The sequence below is a fragment of the Perissodus microlepis genome, chromosome 23, assembly GCF_051167445.1.
Source record: "Perissodus microlepis isolate ML-2025 ecotype Zambia chromosome 23, ASM5116744v1, whole genome shotgun sequence".
NCBI lineage: Eukaryota > Metazoa > Chordata > Actinopteri > Cichliformes > Cichlidae > Perissodus > Perissodus microlepis.
The window spans coordinates 21,940,337-21,958,252 of NC_140482.1; the positions used below are offsets into that span (position 1 = coordinate 21,940,337).

At 41.3% G+C, this 17,916-nt stretch overlaps 1 protein-coding gene across 3 annotated transcripts in view; it reads right to left on the minus strand.

Annotated features, from left to right (window-relative positions):
- LOC146361395 (receptor tyrosine-protein kinase erbB-4-like) overlaps positions 1-17,916 on the minus strand; it is a 363,843-nt gene that overhangs the window by 291,162 nt on the left and 54,765 nt on the right. The window lies entirely within an intron of this gene.

A 17,916-nucleotide genomic window follows, 5' to 3' on the forward strand; every position in this document is an offset into this window, starting at 1 on the left:
TCTTTCTGAAAAGGCCTGCTGCTAGTCTCCGGCAGCTGGAAATGACTTGAAACTTACTAGTGACAGAAATGGAGTGCTACAGGGAGATTCTTTAAATATCCACATCAAATTATTAAATTAACCTTCATAACACTGAATCCAGAATGCTGCTACCAACAATTTTGCTTGTTTGTTCAAGTACCTAATTTTATCTACATGTCTTACGGTCAGAAGTATGTAAAGCTCAATTGTCCAGTGTAAGAAAGTTGAAACATAAGAATTGAAGAAGCCGTGGTTTCAACCATCAATCGCCTCGTCGCCTTCCCTCCCACGAGCCTTCAGAGCAGCAGCTGGATTGGAAATCATCCAGCAAATCAAACCAGCCCCTGTGCTTGTTTTTGATGGGACGCAGGTGCCGGAACGCAATCCGATCCCTGCCAGACTCGATATCAGTAATACACTGCAACAATAGACGATCAGAGACAATGAAACAGCCGTATTATGTTTGTCCTTGTCACATCACATCAAGTCTTGATGGTGGCGACTAGAGGAGAGCCTTTCACATGTGAAGTTTGTCCATGCCAGAGGTGGCTGGCAAATCATCAAATGTTGGTGCATATGGGTCCATCAAGGTCTGACTGACAGGCTTTTGAATGTCGGTAACATTATTTTCGCCCTAAGCTAGTACTTCATGCTATGGTAGTTTCAGTTGACAACAGGGGCAGCCAGTCTAACTAAAGCACATGTTGACAACAGCTGCAACATTGTTCTTTATGCATAAAATAACAGCATCTCAGTAACCTTGTCATTTTCTCAGCTTACCCAAGTCAAAACTACTAAACGACTGACTCTGATCTACATGATCTTGTGATTTTATAGATTTCACTGTACTTCTGTGTATTTTCTTCTTTTTTCAGGAGGATTTTTTAACCCAGCAATGTTGTAAATTGATTCAAACTTGTCCTATTACCAGCATCCAGTGAATATATAAGTACCTTAAAGTACATCTCAATTACCACTTTGAATGCAACAAATTCAATGCATTTGTTTTGGCGGCTTCCAGTTTCTTAAAAGTCTGACCTGCCAATGCTGATTTTCTAAGAGCTGTAATTGAAAACATACACAATTATTATTGCAACTTGTCTTGAAAGGACTTTTTTAATCAAAGGAATTTATGTATAATAGAAGATAGACCTTGAATTAACTTTTGTGCTTTCTCTGAATGTGTACCAAGTAGCAGGCGGTTCTGTCTCATTTAAACAAATCTCAGTGGACAGAGCATTTTGTACATGTAAAATCGAGCTGAAAATGAACTGCAATATATTCTACTTTCTCTAATATTTCTTAAATGACTGCAACCTTCACGTAAGCTCCTTCGACGTCACTTGTCAGTTATGGCTCATTCACACTAGAGTGACGACAGGACAGCAACCTACGTGCAACTACGTTAAATTAGTGGTTGCTAGGCAATTTTTTTCTTTTTTTCCCCTGTCAATTAGTTAGAACTGACTATCTGTTTGTAACCTTAAAATTCTGAGGAAATACTGTCGATTGCAAGGTGGTTGCATGGGTTTCCTACTAGGAGTCAACCTACCTCCAAACAATTGTATTCCAACTTTACAGTTGCTCTCAGATAAATTGGTGATTGTATGCAAGCGGTGTATAATTTGGGAACGCAGACATATTGCTACCATGTTGCAATGGAAACAACTCATTTGCGACAGATTTTTTTGCAATAGGAGACTCGTCATATCCTCCGTATGACATCATAAAAAGTACCGAGAGTTGTTGCAAGCCGTTGCTTACTGTTGCTAGGTGAAACTGGTCACAAAGCTGTGCCAAAAACCTCCTTGTGATTGCTTTGGTCACTAGCAGATTGCAGTGGTGTACTTTGTATGGAACACAGACTTGTCTGCAAACACTCACCAACTGCTTGCTAAGTGGTTGTGAAACTGTGGCGAGTGTGATGCAAACTTTTAAAGTAAATTCTGTGCCTTTAAAGTTGTTGGTTTTAGTGCTTCGTTTTTCACTCGGAGACTGCACCACAATCATATTTTTATCACAATTAGTATATATTTTAGTATATATAGTGTTTTATATTTTTGTTTTTGTCATGTTGATTTAAAAACATCCAGTTTCTTATATATTATATTCAGGTTGAGTTATATAGTGCCAAATCACAAAAAAAATACTATTATTTAATATTTTTTTATTCAAAATCATATTTTTATGACTTTATTGGATTACTTTGATCTAAGAGTAGCTTTCGCCTTGTTCAAGGTATTTTATCATATATTATTTCACTGGGCTACATACCATTCAACATTTTTTTTAATCTTTTTACTTTAAAAAACAAAAGAATTTTCCAAATCTTGGAAAAGTAGTGTCTCATCTTATTGTAAGAAATCAATTTTCTTGCTGGAGTGTCTCTCAGCTGGTATTGGGCAATAGGTCTACCTCTAATTAACATACAGTGACTTCTTTTTTTGAAACTTTGGCCATACTTCAGAGTCGAGTATCAGCAGACCTTCATCTCCACACCTCATCCAAAATTAGAGTGGTGCAGATTTCAAAATGGCCTGTCATGTCCAGTGCATGAGAGCTCAGTGGAAAGTTAAAAGTGGACTGGCACACACAAACGTACAAATCCCCCTCACATATGTTTACTGTACAATCTGCGCAGTTGCTGAGCAACAAAACAGCCCTTGAATGCTGACCTGCAGGATACCTTGCCCCTTCACAATGACCAAAGTTGCTGCAAATCATCCAGAGCAGATAATCACTTGTGCAGACATGAACAGCCATGCACACATACACCACACAGTGCTTTGTGCACTAGGTGTGCGTAACCTTGGTGCTATTGCTTTCGCTGTTCCTGCAAGGCTCATATTCTTTCGGCCCTCGGTTCTCTGGCAGCCCAATTGTCATAAAAGCCACAAGGACAAGAGCATGAGGCGCTCAGATTGCATCTTTTCTATCAGCGAGGCACGAGGTAAAACAGGTTTTCTATAGGGAAGCGTCCTGAACTTACAAACTACCCTCAAAGAAGAGCTGAAGAAAAGAGGACCCACGAAATGAGTCAATGTGGAACAAATCAATATTTCAAAACCTTCACTTAAAAATCTGGAAATTGATTAGTTGTCCTTCCCGTGCCTTCACAAATTGGCTCTGGTGCAGAGGGGGAAATCAGGTTACAATTAGTCTTGTTTAGAGGTGGGCCCAGCTGCTGCAATCTGAACATTGGTTTACTCTATGAGAGCAGCTGTGGCCAGAAATGGAAAGAATAGTGAGAGACTCCTCCTGTGCCTTCACCTAATGGATGAATGTCCACAGCCAAATGGCTCAGAACAAATAACGACTATAGCACCACCGATATCTGCTAAGTATTGATCTCCCACCACCTCTGCTGGCTCTCCTGGGTGGAATAAACAACCAACCTTGGCTCTTTCCCTGTAAACTGCCATATTTTTTTTTATATTATTATTTATCTATAATCTGAATTTTGTGCTTGGTCATTAAATATATATTTTTTTATTTCTCCACCTGTTGGCCAGAGAGATTCAGTGGAAGTATAAAAGAGACACAATACCATAAAGGCCACATGAAACACATCTTGGCATCTCATCTCCCTCCCCCTCATGCCCACCGTTATTCAACAGCTGACGTGGTCCAGCAGGTGGCACATGGCGTTGTGGGTTGTGTGTATGCAGGCACGGTTAAAAATACTTCGACCCTGACACTAGTCCGAATGCTTTCTGCATAGCAGAGATAGTCCACTGGGTGCCCCAGCTGCACCTCCTCCATTCCAGCAAATGCCTGCTTTATGCACTGCATTCATGCACGTTCGGACTGTTTGGGAGGTTATTTCAAAATTCACAAGAAGCCCCTTTGAGCAGCCAACAGTCCAATTAACCTGCGGTCCAATCTATTCATTTCAAGTAGAATTATACAACATCCAGAAAAATTATGTGAGGAAACGAAGGGCACAGCATGCCAACTCAAAGTCCTTTGAGATGTCCTACCGTTTCATTTTTAATTTTCAAACTAAAAAAATAACTTTATTTACTTTCACTTCACAAGCTGCTACTGTTGATTTCTACTCTGTATAAAGGCGAGAGGGTCAACGCAAGTAGCTCAAATGCGATTCCAAGCAGGGGGGTATGAACGGGTTACACGAGCCCTGTTCATTACAGAGCTTTTAATTCAAAAACACAGACACATAGCAGCAGTCAAGCTTCAAATGAGAAGACATTTTAGCTGTATATATTTTTACCCAGCACGAGTCTAGAACAAGTCAAGCTCTTTGTGCGCTCTGGAACAGAGCCCTTTATCTGCAATACATAGATACGCCCACTTTTCACACATGATAAATTAATTGTGTTATATTTTTAGAGCTGTGCAACTGAAGTTTATGCAAGAAACACCTTTACAGACTGGATCCTACACACTATGCTGTTGTAGACAATAAGCAATAGATAAAATGCATTTTGGCAATGGAAATCGTCTTAATATAACACCGTAGGACACAGAACGTAGTGATTTAATTTAAAAAGGGACACCTGATATATGGCTTTTGGACAGCACTGCCAGAGGCTCATTAATTCTACAATTGTAGTAAACATTTTTTTTTAAGTTATGGAAACTATTCTTCTTATTATTATTCTTTCAGCCCATAAATTTTGAGACGAGATATAAGAGATATTCCAAACTATTTGTAGTCCATCATTCTATATTGAGAAAGATTATTCACAGAAATATTCAAGACTGTCACCAGTTTTCCCAGGACTGGACGTCCCCTTCAACCCAAGGTCAGAAAAAGCAATGCTCAGAGAAACTGCAAAAATCCCAAGAGCTACATTTCAAACTCTACAGGCCTCAGTTAGCATGTTTAATGTTCAAGTTACAAGTTCATGACAGCTCAATTAGAGAAGGGCTGAACAAGTGTGGCTTGTTTGGAAAGGGTTGCAGGGAAATCCTCTTCTCTCTAAAGAGAACATGTCAGCACAGGTTAGGTTTCACAACACTTCTGGAACAATCTCCTTTGGACAGACGTGATTGAGGTGGAGATCTCGGGTCATAATGCACAAAACCAAACACAGCTTATCAGGACAAAGACCTGATGCAAGTTGTCAGCACATTGGTGGAGGGGTGATGGTTTTGGCTTGTTTTGGAGACACAGGACTGGAAATCTTGCAGTCATGAACTCCTCTGTATATCAAAGGATTCTAGAGTCAAAGGTTTAGCCTAACGCTAAACTTTGTCGCAAGTTGGGTCAAGCAAATCTACAACAGAACCCCAACCCAACTGAAGTGTTGTGGTGGGATCTTAAGAGAGCTGTGCATAAACAAATGGCAAAAAATCAAATTGAACTGAACTATCATGACATTTTAAATTCCTCCACAATGATCTGAGAGACTGTTAAAGTCACGCAGAAAACCATTAGTTCAAGTTATCGCTGCTAAAGGTTGGTTCTACAAGCTGCTGAATCATGGGATGCATGTAGTTTGTAACACAGTGTTTCTATATTCATGGTTAGTTGCTGTTAATTAGATAATTACAACATGTCAAGTGTTTTTGTTCATCTGAGGTGGCACTGAGATAATTTTAAAACCTGTCTTGACACATAAAATGTGACACATTCACAGAGTGTACTTTTCTTTTATTATGACTGTTCACAGAGCTTTTTAAATACTTGGCTTTTTGTTAAGTCACCAAAAGTGTGACAAGTCAATGTATTGACTTGGTAGTGTTCATCTGACTTTTGAGCTTAAGTTGTGAGGTAGTCAGATGGAAATCAGCTTAGTTTATATTGATGTGCCTCTGTGTTGAGGAAAGCCTGAGGCAGGTCAATACAAGCAGTAAACACGACACATGACTAACACCTAAATGTATGGCTGAATCAATCTTGTACTGAGGTCAGCAACTGATGCTCACTTGTGATGTAGTTTATAAGACAAGTTGCTGAAAGCTCTTCAAAGAACAAACTGCAAGAGGTCTCCTTTCTGTGCTGCATAAATATTAAAATGTCTCTGATTCATCGCAGTGTCTCTTAAATACTTCAGAAAATTCTCAAGCATGCAGTGAGAATTTGCAAACATTTAACCTGTAACCAAAGAAAGCCTGAGATGAGAAGGTGTGATGTGCACACAAACACAAAATAACCTCAGCTTGGTTTCATAACTGACCTCGTAAACAGCTCTCGGCTTCAAATTTGGCATCTTTCCTCCACACTTTTTTAAATGTTTAGAAACAGGTAAACTTGTGGGATGCTTGTTTAGGTGAGAAGGCAGAAAGAGCAGAACACTAAGGTTACATACAAAGAAATCCGAATTCTAAATCTGCTTTAGTGAAAACTTCTATTACAGCCATCGAATAAGTGATTGATATATCTCATACTTAAACATTAAGCCATCGGTAATCTACTTCTGTGCCGAGATAACAAAATCTTGTGTCTTGTTTGTTGAATCCATGTGAAAAGTTGTGTATTTTGGTACCAACTTTGGTTGACCTCATCTTCATGCTAGGCTAAAGCAGACAGACAGGCTTGGTTTTAGCATGACGACTGTAACTGTTTTTAAAGAGCCAGGAAGCACTATGTTATGTGATAACTAATGAGCTAATGCTTAGTGCTTAGAAAACTGGACTTAAAAGTGCAGTGCAGATACACAGGCACCTGTGAACTAGGGCTGGGCCAGATTATACGGTTCATGGTAATACCAGTATTGTTAGGCAATGATGAGAAAATGAAATGCGCATTGGCTTTGTTTTTATACGCACATGGTAGAAAAAGCATGGCGGTGACGGAGAATGAGAAGGGAAAAAGCAAATCGTTGAATGAAACAGATGAACCAGAATTGGTTTGTAAAAATGGTGCAACTTCAGTGATGTGGAACTGTTTTGGTGTTTGTCCATCAGATACCCACCAAAGCTCAAGTTTTTGTAGAACATGCAAGCGGGCCGTCATTATTACCATATTTGTCAGATTATAAGGCGTTCTTAAAAGCCTTTAACTTTCTCAAAAATCGACAGTGCGCCTTATGTATGAATTCTGGTTATGTTAACTGACCTCAAACCAATTTTATGTGGTACACGGCGCTCAAAAATCTGTCAAAAAATGTTTTACTATGACTTTGCTAAGCCACGAAGCCGCATCACTTGATGGATTGTCGGAGCATTACAGCTACCGTAGTCAGGAGCCTCGCAGAGTAATACAGGTGCAAAATAGCACCTATTAAGAAACGTGTATGAAGCGGATTTTAAACCCGAGGCTATCAGTTGAGCAGTAGAACATGGAAATAGAGGAGCTGCAAGAGAATTCAGCATTAATGAATCAATGGTACAGAAGTGGAGGAAGCAAGATTTATCTGACTGCTTTGTTTTGCACCTTATGGTCCGAAAAATACGTATTTGACCATATTATACATGGTTATGCTCAGGATATATCAGCCCATTTCCACATAGACATAATCATCTTCATATGACTTAAATATTTGAAATTTGAATATGGTAGGATTGCTTGCTTTGCAACAAGTGATCTCCAGCCAAGTGAATCCCCCATACAGCTGTCACAATTGGGTGAAATTAACAACAAACAACAAAACTGCTGTTCTAAAGTTGGACATATAACATATTAATACAATTGATTCACTTTTACAGCCAGTCTCGTGTGGCCAGTCAAGGAACTGCAGCTTTTGACTCATTGTCTTCATCTTTTAGCCCTTTAGGTTACCACCTGTCACTGACTTTAGCATCGACATCGATGTTGTAGTCCAGCCCCTTGGGAGTTTAACCACCCTGGGTTTTTCTTGAGAAGTAAAAATATTGGGCCAAAGGAAATTCAGCCACTGTAGCCTTGGAGGACAATAAAAGGATTCTGTCTATGATATCAGGCCCTGCTGCAGCCACATAAAATGACTATATTAGAGGCTGCAGAAGAGGCACTTTGCAGTGACAGTGAGTGGTGCTCTGCAAGGATTTAGCAAGGCAGGTCCTAGACATCTACCTCTTCGCAAAACAATAGAAGTTTGTTGGAAGGAAGAGACAGCGAGATTGGCGGCTGATGTCTATTTTAATGCTCGCTGATAGACAGGCTTGACAGCGTTGTTGGCGGTGGCACCCTTATTGCCTTCCTCTTTCCCGTTGCTTCTCCCTATCTCATCTTCTCTCCTTCGACGAGGTGACAGGTCCACAGCTGTGACACATGTGGAGTGTATCTGTCACAGGACAAAAAAGCAATCGGTCCAACCATCCTTCCCAATACCAAGGCACATTTCGTCTCGTTGTCACCCGTACAAGGAGGGTCGTGATCAGGGAAGCTGTTTCCCTCCTCCGCAAACATTAGATAACAGATACTCCTTTGCACTTGCTTTTCATTTCCAGCTTCTTCGCTCAGCAGAGCAGGAAGAGGAGAAGGGACGCTCGGGCCGAGAGGCAGAAAACGCCGTCTTTAACGCGTCGTTACAATCGCGGACTGTAAATTTGTCTTGCTCAGAGCAGAATATACAAGTCAATAGCAACTTTAATATTGGCAAATTCAATAAAAACCAGATCAATTACAGCAGCTCTCGATATCATGAGAGCGTCGCTTTTTAATAACGGCACTCATTCAAACACACGTGCATTGTAACTCTGTAATAACCCGTCCTTGTATGAGGTAGCAGCGGACAGCGCTGACAGAGGAATCGTATAATACGGAGACTCACACAAAATAAAATAAATAAATGGAAATGGAGACAGCTACCAAGAAAATGTGAGAGCAGGTGCAAGGCTGCCCACCTCCTCTGCTTCAGGAAAACATGACACCTTCCTGACCTCTGTCTGAGGCAGAGGGGGGGGAGGGGAGGAGAGAGGGGCGGTGGTGACTCACTCCAAGGGAAAGTATAATTTTTATTTAAAATATTGTCAGAGAAGCTGGCCCCGGGCGCTGGCTTGTTTTTCTTGGTTTTATATCGGAGCTTCTGCATGTTTTTTTCCCCTTTTCTGTTTCCTGTGAGTCACAAGTTTGATGGTACATTCGGTGTTTTGTTGAGAATTCAACCTAACAGGTAACAGACCCCAGGTAAGCGGCCCCCTCTAAAGCGTTCATTTTTGAGGCGTGCAACTGGGCCCGATAGATAAAGATAGGCACCAATCAGCTCAATCGCATCCACCCCTCCCCCCAGCAGAGGGAGGGGGGGAAAGAAAACGAGAAGGGGTGTCAAAACCTCGGCCGGGGGATGGGGGGTAACCGGAGAGTCGAATTAAACACGCTTCCCACTGAATGGAAAGAAGAGTGGAAGTAGAAGAGTTTGTGTGACCAGCTTTCTGCCTCGCTCCGTGCCAAGTTTGCCTCCTCTCTGTATATTTTCCCCTCACTCTTCATCTCTCGGTTTTGAAGCGCCAGTAAACACAGGTGTTCCTGCCTTTACTCCAGGGGGCTCCCTCCCCGCCTCCTCCCGGGTCTCAGCGGGATATTGGAGTGACTCCTGCAAAGTCCCCCTTTTTGTTTTGCCGCCACTGTCTTTGCTCACCACCTGTCTTTGTGTGTGTGTGTGTGGGGGGGGGGGGGGCTTTAGGATTATAGGCACCCCGCCCACACACACATTCACCCCTCCTTCAACAGATCAGCAAGAGTTACTAAAATGTCTTTTAATGTTCAGCTGTCAGATTCTGTTGCAGAGAGGCCTTCAGCTGTTAGCATAGACTCACTATATCAGAAGTGAGCGTCAGGGCCTATTGCCCTGGTTTTTGCCTGGAAGGCTGGACTCATTATTTCAATCATGGACCCCAGTTATGGTAACTACTTTGAAGTTAGGGAAAACAGCTAGCTGGAGCGTATTTGAATGAAAGGAAAACAGAACACTGAACCAACCATGAGGTATAAAAAATAGATCCGATATCCTACTATGTGGCTATCTGCATACACAGTGTATATTTCTGTGGTTTAAAATGCAAACAAACCACTAGATTTCCAAAGGAAAATGTGAACTATTATACACACTGAATCTAGATCGAATATATCAACAACTGGTGATGACAAAATTCTTTTTTTGTGATTTTTGTTCTTTCAGCTTTTGCTAATTCTAGGTCAGGTTACTTTATTTGTACCCACTGGTAGATTTGGTCTGCAGTAAGTGAGTCATCCACTTAGAACAAACACAGACAACAGACAACTAATAAACATAATGTAACATAATGAAGTAGAGAATCCACACAGCAACACGCAGGATAGCAAAGCTGTGATTTGTTTATCAGAGCCATGGCCGCTGGAGCAAAGCTGTTTTTAAACCTTGTTACTCCACTAAAATGTCTTTTAATGTTCAGCTGTCAGAATCTCAACATTTTCTAGTCCCAAAGGCTTCTGCTGGGACTGGAAGCCTTTGTCGAGAAGGAAGAAAGTGTGTGCAAAGGGTGCAAGTTGTCAAGTAAAGCTGCTGTAACTGTCTGATATCCAGTAGAGTTAAGCTATGGCCTACTAATCAGACCCTTAGACCATTTAACAATTTAATTGAGTGAGCTTCTGTTCCTTACAGATACATATCCAAACCATGCCACCAAGGACAAGGATAAAGCAGGCTTCATAAAAGCCGATAAAAATCAAATCATCGTGGAAATGAGCTTCCTCAAACATGAGAGACGCTGGTGCCTTTTTATTTGGACTCAGCTTCACAGTTTGCTTCAAAACTCAGTTTTGGATCAATAATTCTTCTGAGATATTTGTAAGACTGAACACTTTCCCCCGTCTGACCCTTGATAGATTATTCTAAAATCAATAATCATATCTTTTGTCTTACATATTAATTATATTACATTATATTTGACATGATATTATGCCATCATGTCAGATGTACTGGCATGTCAGCATCAAACAGTTGCTGCGCATTCATGATATGATACTGTGTTCCACCCAGAAGGTGCCCGTTCAGAGATCTGGTCATAGATCAAGACAATGGAAACACTATGGTCATAAAGCGTTTAAACAATGATAACTTAACACTAAGGGTCTAAAATGTGCCATCGACATATGACTCACACAATTATAACACCACCACCCTGAACGGATGGATCCACGCTTTCATGTTGTTCACACCAAATTCTGACTCTACCATCCAAATGTCAGAAATTGAGCAGACAACATCTTTTTTTATTTTTGTGCCACTATTCTGAGCACACGTAAAAAAATTTGAGCACACATAAAAAGAATTTGCAGGTGCAAGTGTTGCATTTTGAGGAGAAATTTATTTTGAGTGAAGAAATGCTAAATTTGAGTGAACAAAATTCATTGCTGAGTGCAAAAAATGTATTTCAGTGTTTGCTATTATCCATACACACACACAATAGCAGCCCCTCTCGCTCAGTTTTTGCATTTGCGCTTGCTCGCAATGTGCTGCTTGCGGTCTCAACATTTCTGCCCATGCGCGTTCAACTCTTTCTGTACAGTTATATTTGTGCCACAAAACCAGCCTATCACAGACTTGGATGCAAAAAAAATCTGATTGGCTGTTTTGGTCTCCAATCAGCTCGAAATGACGAAATGCAATATCCCAGAATCCATTTCGTCCAAAACTCAAACGAGGCAGTGGTGGAGGAACACAGAGTTTGAAATATTACTCTTTCTGGGTCACAAAATAAACTTTTAAGATATTTTCATGCGAGAATGGTGCTGTGTAAACTTCAAATATCTGCTTGATTTATCAAAACATCACATATTTGCATAAGTGCTCTAATGTTTTCGGAGATGCCTGAGATTCCCTGTTTTCAGCTGACAGGAGCGGGACCCAGTGTGGTCTTCTGCTGCAGAGATGCTCTTCTGCATACCTTGATTTCATAAGCGGTTATCTGACTTACTTTTGCCGTTGTGACTGTTTTGACTGGCTGATTAGATATTGGCATTAACGAGCAGTTGAACAGGTATACCTCACATGCTGGCAACAGCCGGTTGCTAGACTGATGATACAACAACCCAAGCGTAGTAATACCAGACAGAATACCAGCTCTGGTTGAGCCTTTACTGTTTATAGTCCACCTCTTGAGTAAGCACACACCTTTAATTTTACTACGTCTGCATTTCAGAATAAGGCATGCCAAGCTAGGAAGGGGGCATCCATGAGCTCCAACTGTGTGTGTGTATTCAAGTTCAGGTGCCAGCACTGAGACTTGGCACAAAGTGGTAATGCTACCAAGAGGGGGCAGGTGCACTAGAGCATTGTCCATCTGGCCATAGTGGGCAAAACAGGTGCTACCTGTCAGCAGTTAGCGAGACAGAGAGATGTAGTCATAACAACTATGACTCAAGCTTATGACTCAACATTTTATGTAATAATTAAGAGGCAAGAATGAGGCCAAACTAGTCAACTTAAATATAAAGTCTGTCATTTGCCCTCATCTTCCACTCACAAGTAAACTTATGCAAAAAAAATGCCAAAGTAGATGTGCACACAGATGCACAATTCACCTCATTACACTGTCACTATCAACCAGGCAGATTTCTCTCCATTACCTGTGGAGATGAGGGAAACGGGCAAACAGTGAGATTCGTTAGTCGAAGCTCGGTCAGCTCACAGTCAGGCTACCCGGCATGGAACAGCCGAGCTCAACAAAACTGGACACGAATTCACCAATCAGCAGAAAAGCAGTGCTCCTTCCCGCTCGCGCACACCTGTGAGCTGACTTTCCCAACCTTTGCCCCGTATGTCCGTCAATTTGTGCAGCACCTCTCCATTAGGTGGGCGCTGATGAGGCAACTCCAGGCTCGAAAACAATGTTGATGCTCATCATTGCTGCTAACGGATTCCACTGCTGGACCGCTCTTAACCTGGGGAGCAAGTTTGCCAGAGTTGTTTTTTCACTCAATTAAGTTGCAAAATAGAAAACAACAGTGTGCAGTACGTTTGTTTCACACAGGGAAGCTGGCAGCGGCCGTGCATTGTTGTGACTGCTCGTCCTCCCCAGGCTATTTCCAGGAGTACTTTAAACTGCACTTCAGAAAATGTGAATGGTGCCATGAATACATTTTGCAGGGCCGCGTTGCCAGATGCTTTGCAAAAAGGAGCGCTCGCTCTCAATCTATCTTTCACGGGGACCGAAACAGGCACAGTGCTATCAGCGTGCATCATTTCTGCTTCACATCCATCAGCGAGCTGCTGTTCGCTAACTGCCACCGAGCGCCCTGCAAGAGCATTCGGCACTTCCCCTTCCACTTGTGTGTGGCAGGCAGCGGCAGTGCGCCAATTTGCCTCTGATTGTTTTCCATTTTCCCAGGGCGAGTTCAAGCTTGGACGCAAGCAGAGAGCAAGAAAGAGGGAGGCGAGCGTGGGGAGGTAAACGAGGACGGTTAAAATGGAACGCATGGACGAACGTCGTGAACGAACTCTGCGCGAGGTTGCCCTTACACGCGCGAGGTACAGTCCACATGCCGTGAGGCTATTTTTCATTGTGACCAGGCCCAGGGAGCCGAGCGCTAACACTGCTGACCTCTAGAGCAGGTCACCATGACAGCGTGTGTGTGTGTATGCGCATTTGATCTTGTTGTTTGGAGCACTACTGTACACGCGCCTTCACGCAATAACTCATCTGCCTGCCCTGGAGTACAGAGCGGTCCTGCTATTTCTGCTCAGAGTCATTATCATCACCGTTACCTCCTCCATGACTGCCCCCTTTAACTCCACACCGCCCAAGAATCTCTCACACACACACACACACACACACACACACACACACACAAACACACAAAGCTCACTGTCCTGCAGGTCAGAGCCAAGTCCAAGATGCATGGGCTTCATTGGCAGGCAGTGTGAATAACAGGAATTGCAGGGAATACTAAGTCCAAAAAGGGCTGCACTTTTACACTATTGATAGAACATGGCCGAGGCCTTCAATCTGCTGTTTCACATAGCTCACTAACAAGACCAGAGCTGCCGGGAAGAGGCTGGAATCAAAAAAGAAAAGACTCAAATAAAACTTCTTTTCAATTACACATGGGCGCTTTTGTTTTTGTTACAGAATTAGACACTTCCTCCGTTAAAAATGACAAAACTAATACAAGTTTAAGTACTTTTTAAAGAATCCCGGGAAAATTGAGTTTTTGTCATCCTCAGCCTCTCTTTCTTGTAAGGAGCAGCTCTATATTTTAACAATGCTGAATAATGAATTCAATGAGTTGAATAATTGAACTTAAGGTAATGATTTTTTTCTCCCCCTGCCTTTGGAGAATATGTGCGATTCCACATATGTTCAAGAGCAAGCATCAAGGATAATGCAGTGCTTGTGCTCTTATGCAGTTTGACTGTTTACAGTTTTTTTTGTTTTTTTACAAGAATAATCCACTTATTAATTCATAACAGGAAGAGTAATTCCTTATCAGAGGATTAACTCGGAGCACCTAACACTATGCTTGTATCAAATAGGAGCTACGGTTGGTTCGCTATCAAGGGTTTGGACGGAGACGAGTATTCCCAGTGGAAGCCGGTGCCCAGTCCAGCCATGACCTCCAGTGACCCCTATCAGTGTAATATTAGCTGTGGAATGAATTATTAGCGTGTTTGCTAAATTGAGCGGGAAACCTTTTTAGTTGCTTTCCATTGTGGTCCAGGAGTGGGGCTTTGTTGTCCCGATAAACACAAACATGAGTTGCCAGGAGTTTTAAATGATGCCATATGGGTGGATAGCTCAGTGTGTTTGTGTGTGAATGGGAGTGTGTGTGCGTATCTGTGTGTGTGTGTGTGTGTGTGTGTGTGTGTGTGTGTGTGTGTGTGTGTGCGGTCGCAGCAGCCAGCCCAGCAAGGCTCTTTCAAATCGACAGCCAAATAAAGTTAAAGGCAGTTAGATAGCGAGAGAGGCGCACAGCCAGAGGTCACAGCGCTTTGGATGATAATCTGTCTCCTTTTTTTTCTACCCCCTTCAGTTTTCAACCAAATCACCTTAAATGGAGACAAATCCTGTACAAGTTATTTATATCAGGTATGTGTGTGTCTGTGTGTTTGTCTGTGTGTGTGTGGGTACAGACACGGTGGGAAAAGGGGGGGGGGGGGGTTTGACCACATTAGTGGTCAATCTGAGAACAGATGGAGCTCACTCGTCCGTTTAGATAGGCAAATAAAAGGAACACTGTGATTAATGTTTGGAATATAGGTGCAGATTTTAGAAGGGAACTGTATGCACCTCTTTATACAATAAAGACACCAAAGAAGAAGACAAGTTACATATTACAAATATGCTTTACTCAGGGAGGGAACCAGTCTTTTTACTCGCAAATATGAATATGAATTGAAGGTTCATACTACCTATACTGCCAGTACTAGGGCAGCATTGGCACTTCTTTTAAGGAGGTTTGCTGACCAGCCTTACGTAATTGTTACCTGGTCTTCTTATTTTCACTCAACCTCACTCAACTATTGCTGAACCACATCTAAGCTACTCAAGTCCAAATAAATGTATCATTGATTTATTAAGCCACTTAACAATGACCCATGAATCATTCAGCAATAACAAAAATATCTAAAGCAGATGAACAGTATCTGAAAGTCATGTCCTTAAGAATTAGTAAAATAATCCATCAAAGACCTGACACAGGACCTGAGAGATGCATCTAGACCTTCAGCTGATCATCTACTGTTCAAACAGGGAGAAAAGACTGAGGTATGCCATATTATACGAGAATGGCACTGAAAATCAGTAGCAACAGGTCTGAGGGAGTGATGATATTTTTGGGTTCAAGTTGTTGTCAGTATGGACGGAGGGGGTTGGGAGAGGTACAACAGTGAGTGTCTACAGCCATCTGTAAAACATGGTGGAGGCTCTGTCATGGTTTGGGGCTATGTTGAAGAGCTTGTCAAAATTGATAAATAATTAACACAGAAAAGTCAGATTTTGATCCACCATGCAAAACTATCTGGAAAGCATCTGATTAACAAGCTTCATTTTTCAGCACGACAATGATCCCAAACACACTTCCAATACAGTAAAATCATACCTGGATAGAAAAACAGTGGAACACATAGAACAGAACAAAAGGCAGAAACATCCAAAGAAGAGCTTTGAATGTCCTTCAAGAAGCCTGGAGAACTATTCCTGAAATGTTTGAACACTATATTAAATTATTGCACCTATTTCCAATTTCCCTACAAAATACAGTATAAATAAATGAGTGATGATTAAAAACCTAAATAGTACAGAACTTCACAGATTTCTGTTGTAAACTGATGCAGAAAATCACAGGTCCCTGCAAAAACAAAAAAGAAAAAAGAAAAATCACTCTGCGATAATCTTTTATGAAGTGAATTTAAGGAGACACCACAGCAATTAGAAAGAGCCTTAAACATCCTTGATAATAGACAAACAAGCTGATGCTTGTGATTGCCTGTATATTCCACAGAGAGTCCACTAAACAACATTACACAGTCATCTAAAGATGATAAGTGTTGCAAGATAAAGCAAAATAACAAATGAAATGTACATACGGAACTCAAGGGAACATTTGAAGGAATAGTTGCTGTAGCTGTTAATGCCGATCCCTATGGTGTGTATTAGCAATGTAACAAGATTAATCTTAGGAGATAGTTTGCTGGTCTTGTATCTGAGAGTTACAGAGCGGTTTTTGCAGCATCTAAGTCCCACTAGTTCCTGCACAGGTACACAGAAATGCAAATGAGCTGAAGAGACAACATGGCAAAATACCAAGAGTCAAACGATGCTAATGAGTTGCACGTCCTTTGATGTTCTGAATTTACTTGGATCCTTACTTTATCTCGGGTTCACAGTTGTAGTGGAGTGCAACTACAGTGAGCACACAGAAGTACCAACCAGGGAATTGCTGGTCAGGAAAACACAGGAAACAATTAGGTAAATATTGGACTTTTGGGTCCAGTTGGTTGAAATCTGCAAATCTGCCCAGAAAGAAACTTGGAGTCGGGAGCAGGTGGTGGGAAGGAAGACAATGTGTTTGTTCATAACTTTAATGGCTTGGAAAAGGCTAGGTTGACAATAAAGAGGTTCACTCGTTTGTTATCCAAGAAATTCTAAAGGGCTGCTACTAATGACTGATTTTGTTTGACTTTATTACTTGGTTTTATTGAATAAATATAAGGTGTAAAAACCCAGAGGCCCATTTTAAAGGTTTGTTTGTCTCAGTTTGTCTCAAACCACCACTTAGTTCACCAAGAAAGGCAATCAGTTATCAAAAAACACGTTCTTTTACGTTGACTAAATAATATATAATAATAATAGACGCGTTTAAACATGAAAAGAAATTCATTACTTTAGAGGGAGTGCATTTACAGGCTGTTGGATGGAGAACATGAGAAGAATGAAGGTGTTACTTTGGACTTTAAAGGCCACTTTTTCTTAACTTCCTGTCATTTCACTGGCGGAAACAATTACTCATGGTTGTGAAGTGTAGCCTTGTTCATTGTTTCACTCAAAGGGCCCTTTGTGCAGTTTGATACATTGCAGCAAAGTACATCTTAGTGCCAATACAGTACTTTGTGTTGCAAAATAATGGAATATTTTGCCTTTTAGTTTAGCTACTTAGTTAATGTATATAAATATATATATTTTTAATTACTTAAGTTTTAGGAGACAACAATTCTGTTTTTGTATGTACGCTCTTATTTTGTCTTCTTTTGAATCCAGCAGTGGCACAATGCAAATCATGTGCTCCATCATTCACTACATCAGCTCCGTCACCAAATTTGGCACCTTGCCACTTTGACCCCTACCCCAAAATTAACTGGTACCATTTTGAGTTAAGGAGATTCAGACCCCATTAAAAACAGGATTCCCGTGGAGTATTCTACTACTACTTCAGTGGTGATGACAGCCAAGGTTGCAGTCAGACAAATTTTTGATCGTACCTTTTAAGATACATTCCAACTAGGCAATTATCATATAGTCTTAAATTCATGTCTAGACAAATGATGGGCTCAAGCTAGTTTTCTTCAAGGCTGGTGTGTTCCCATAACT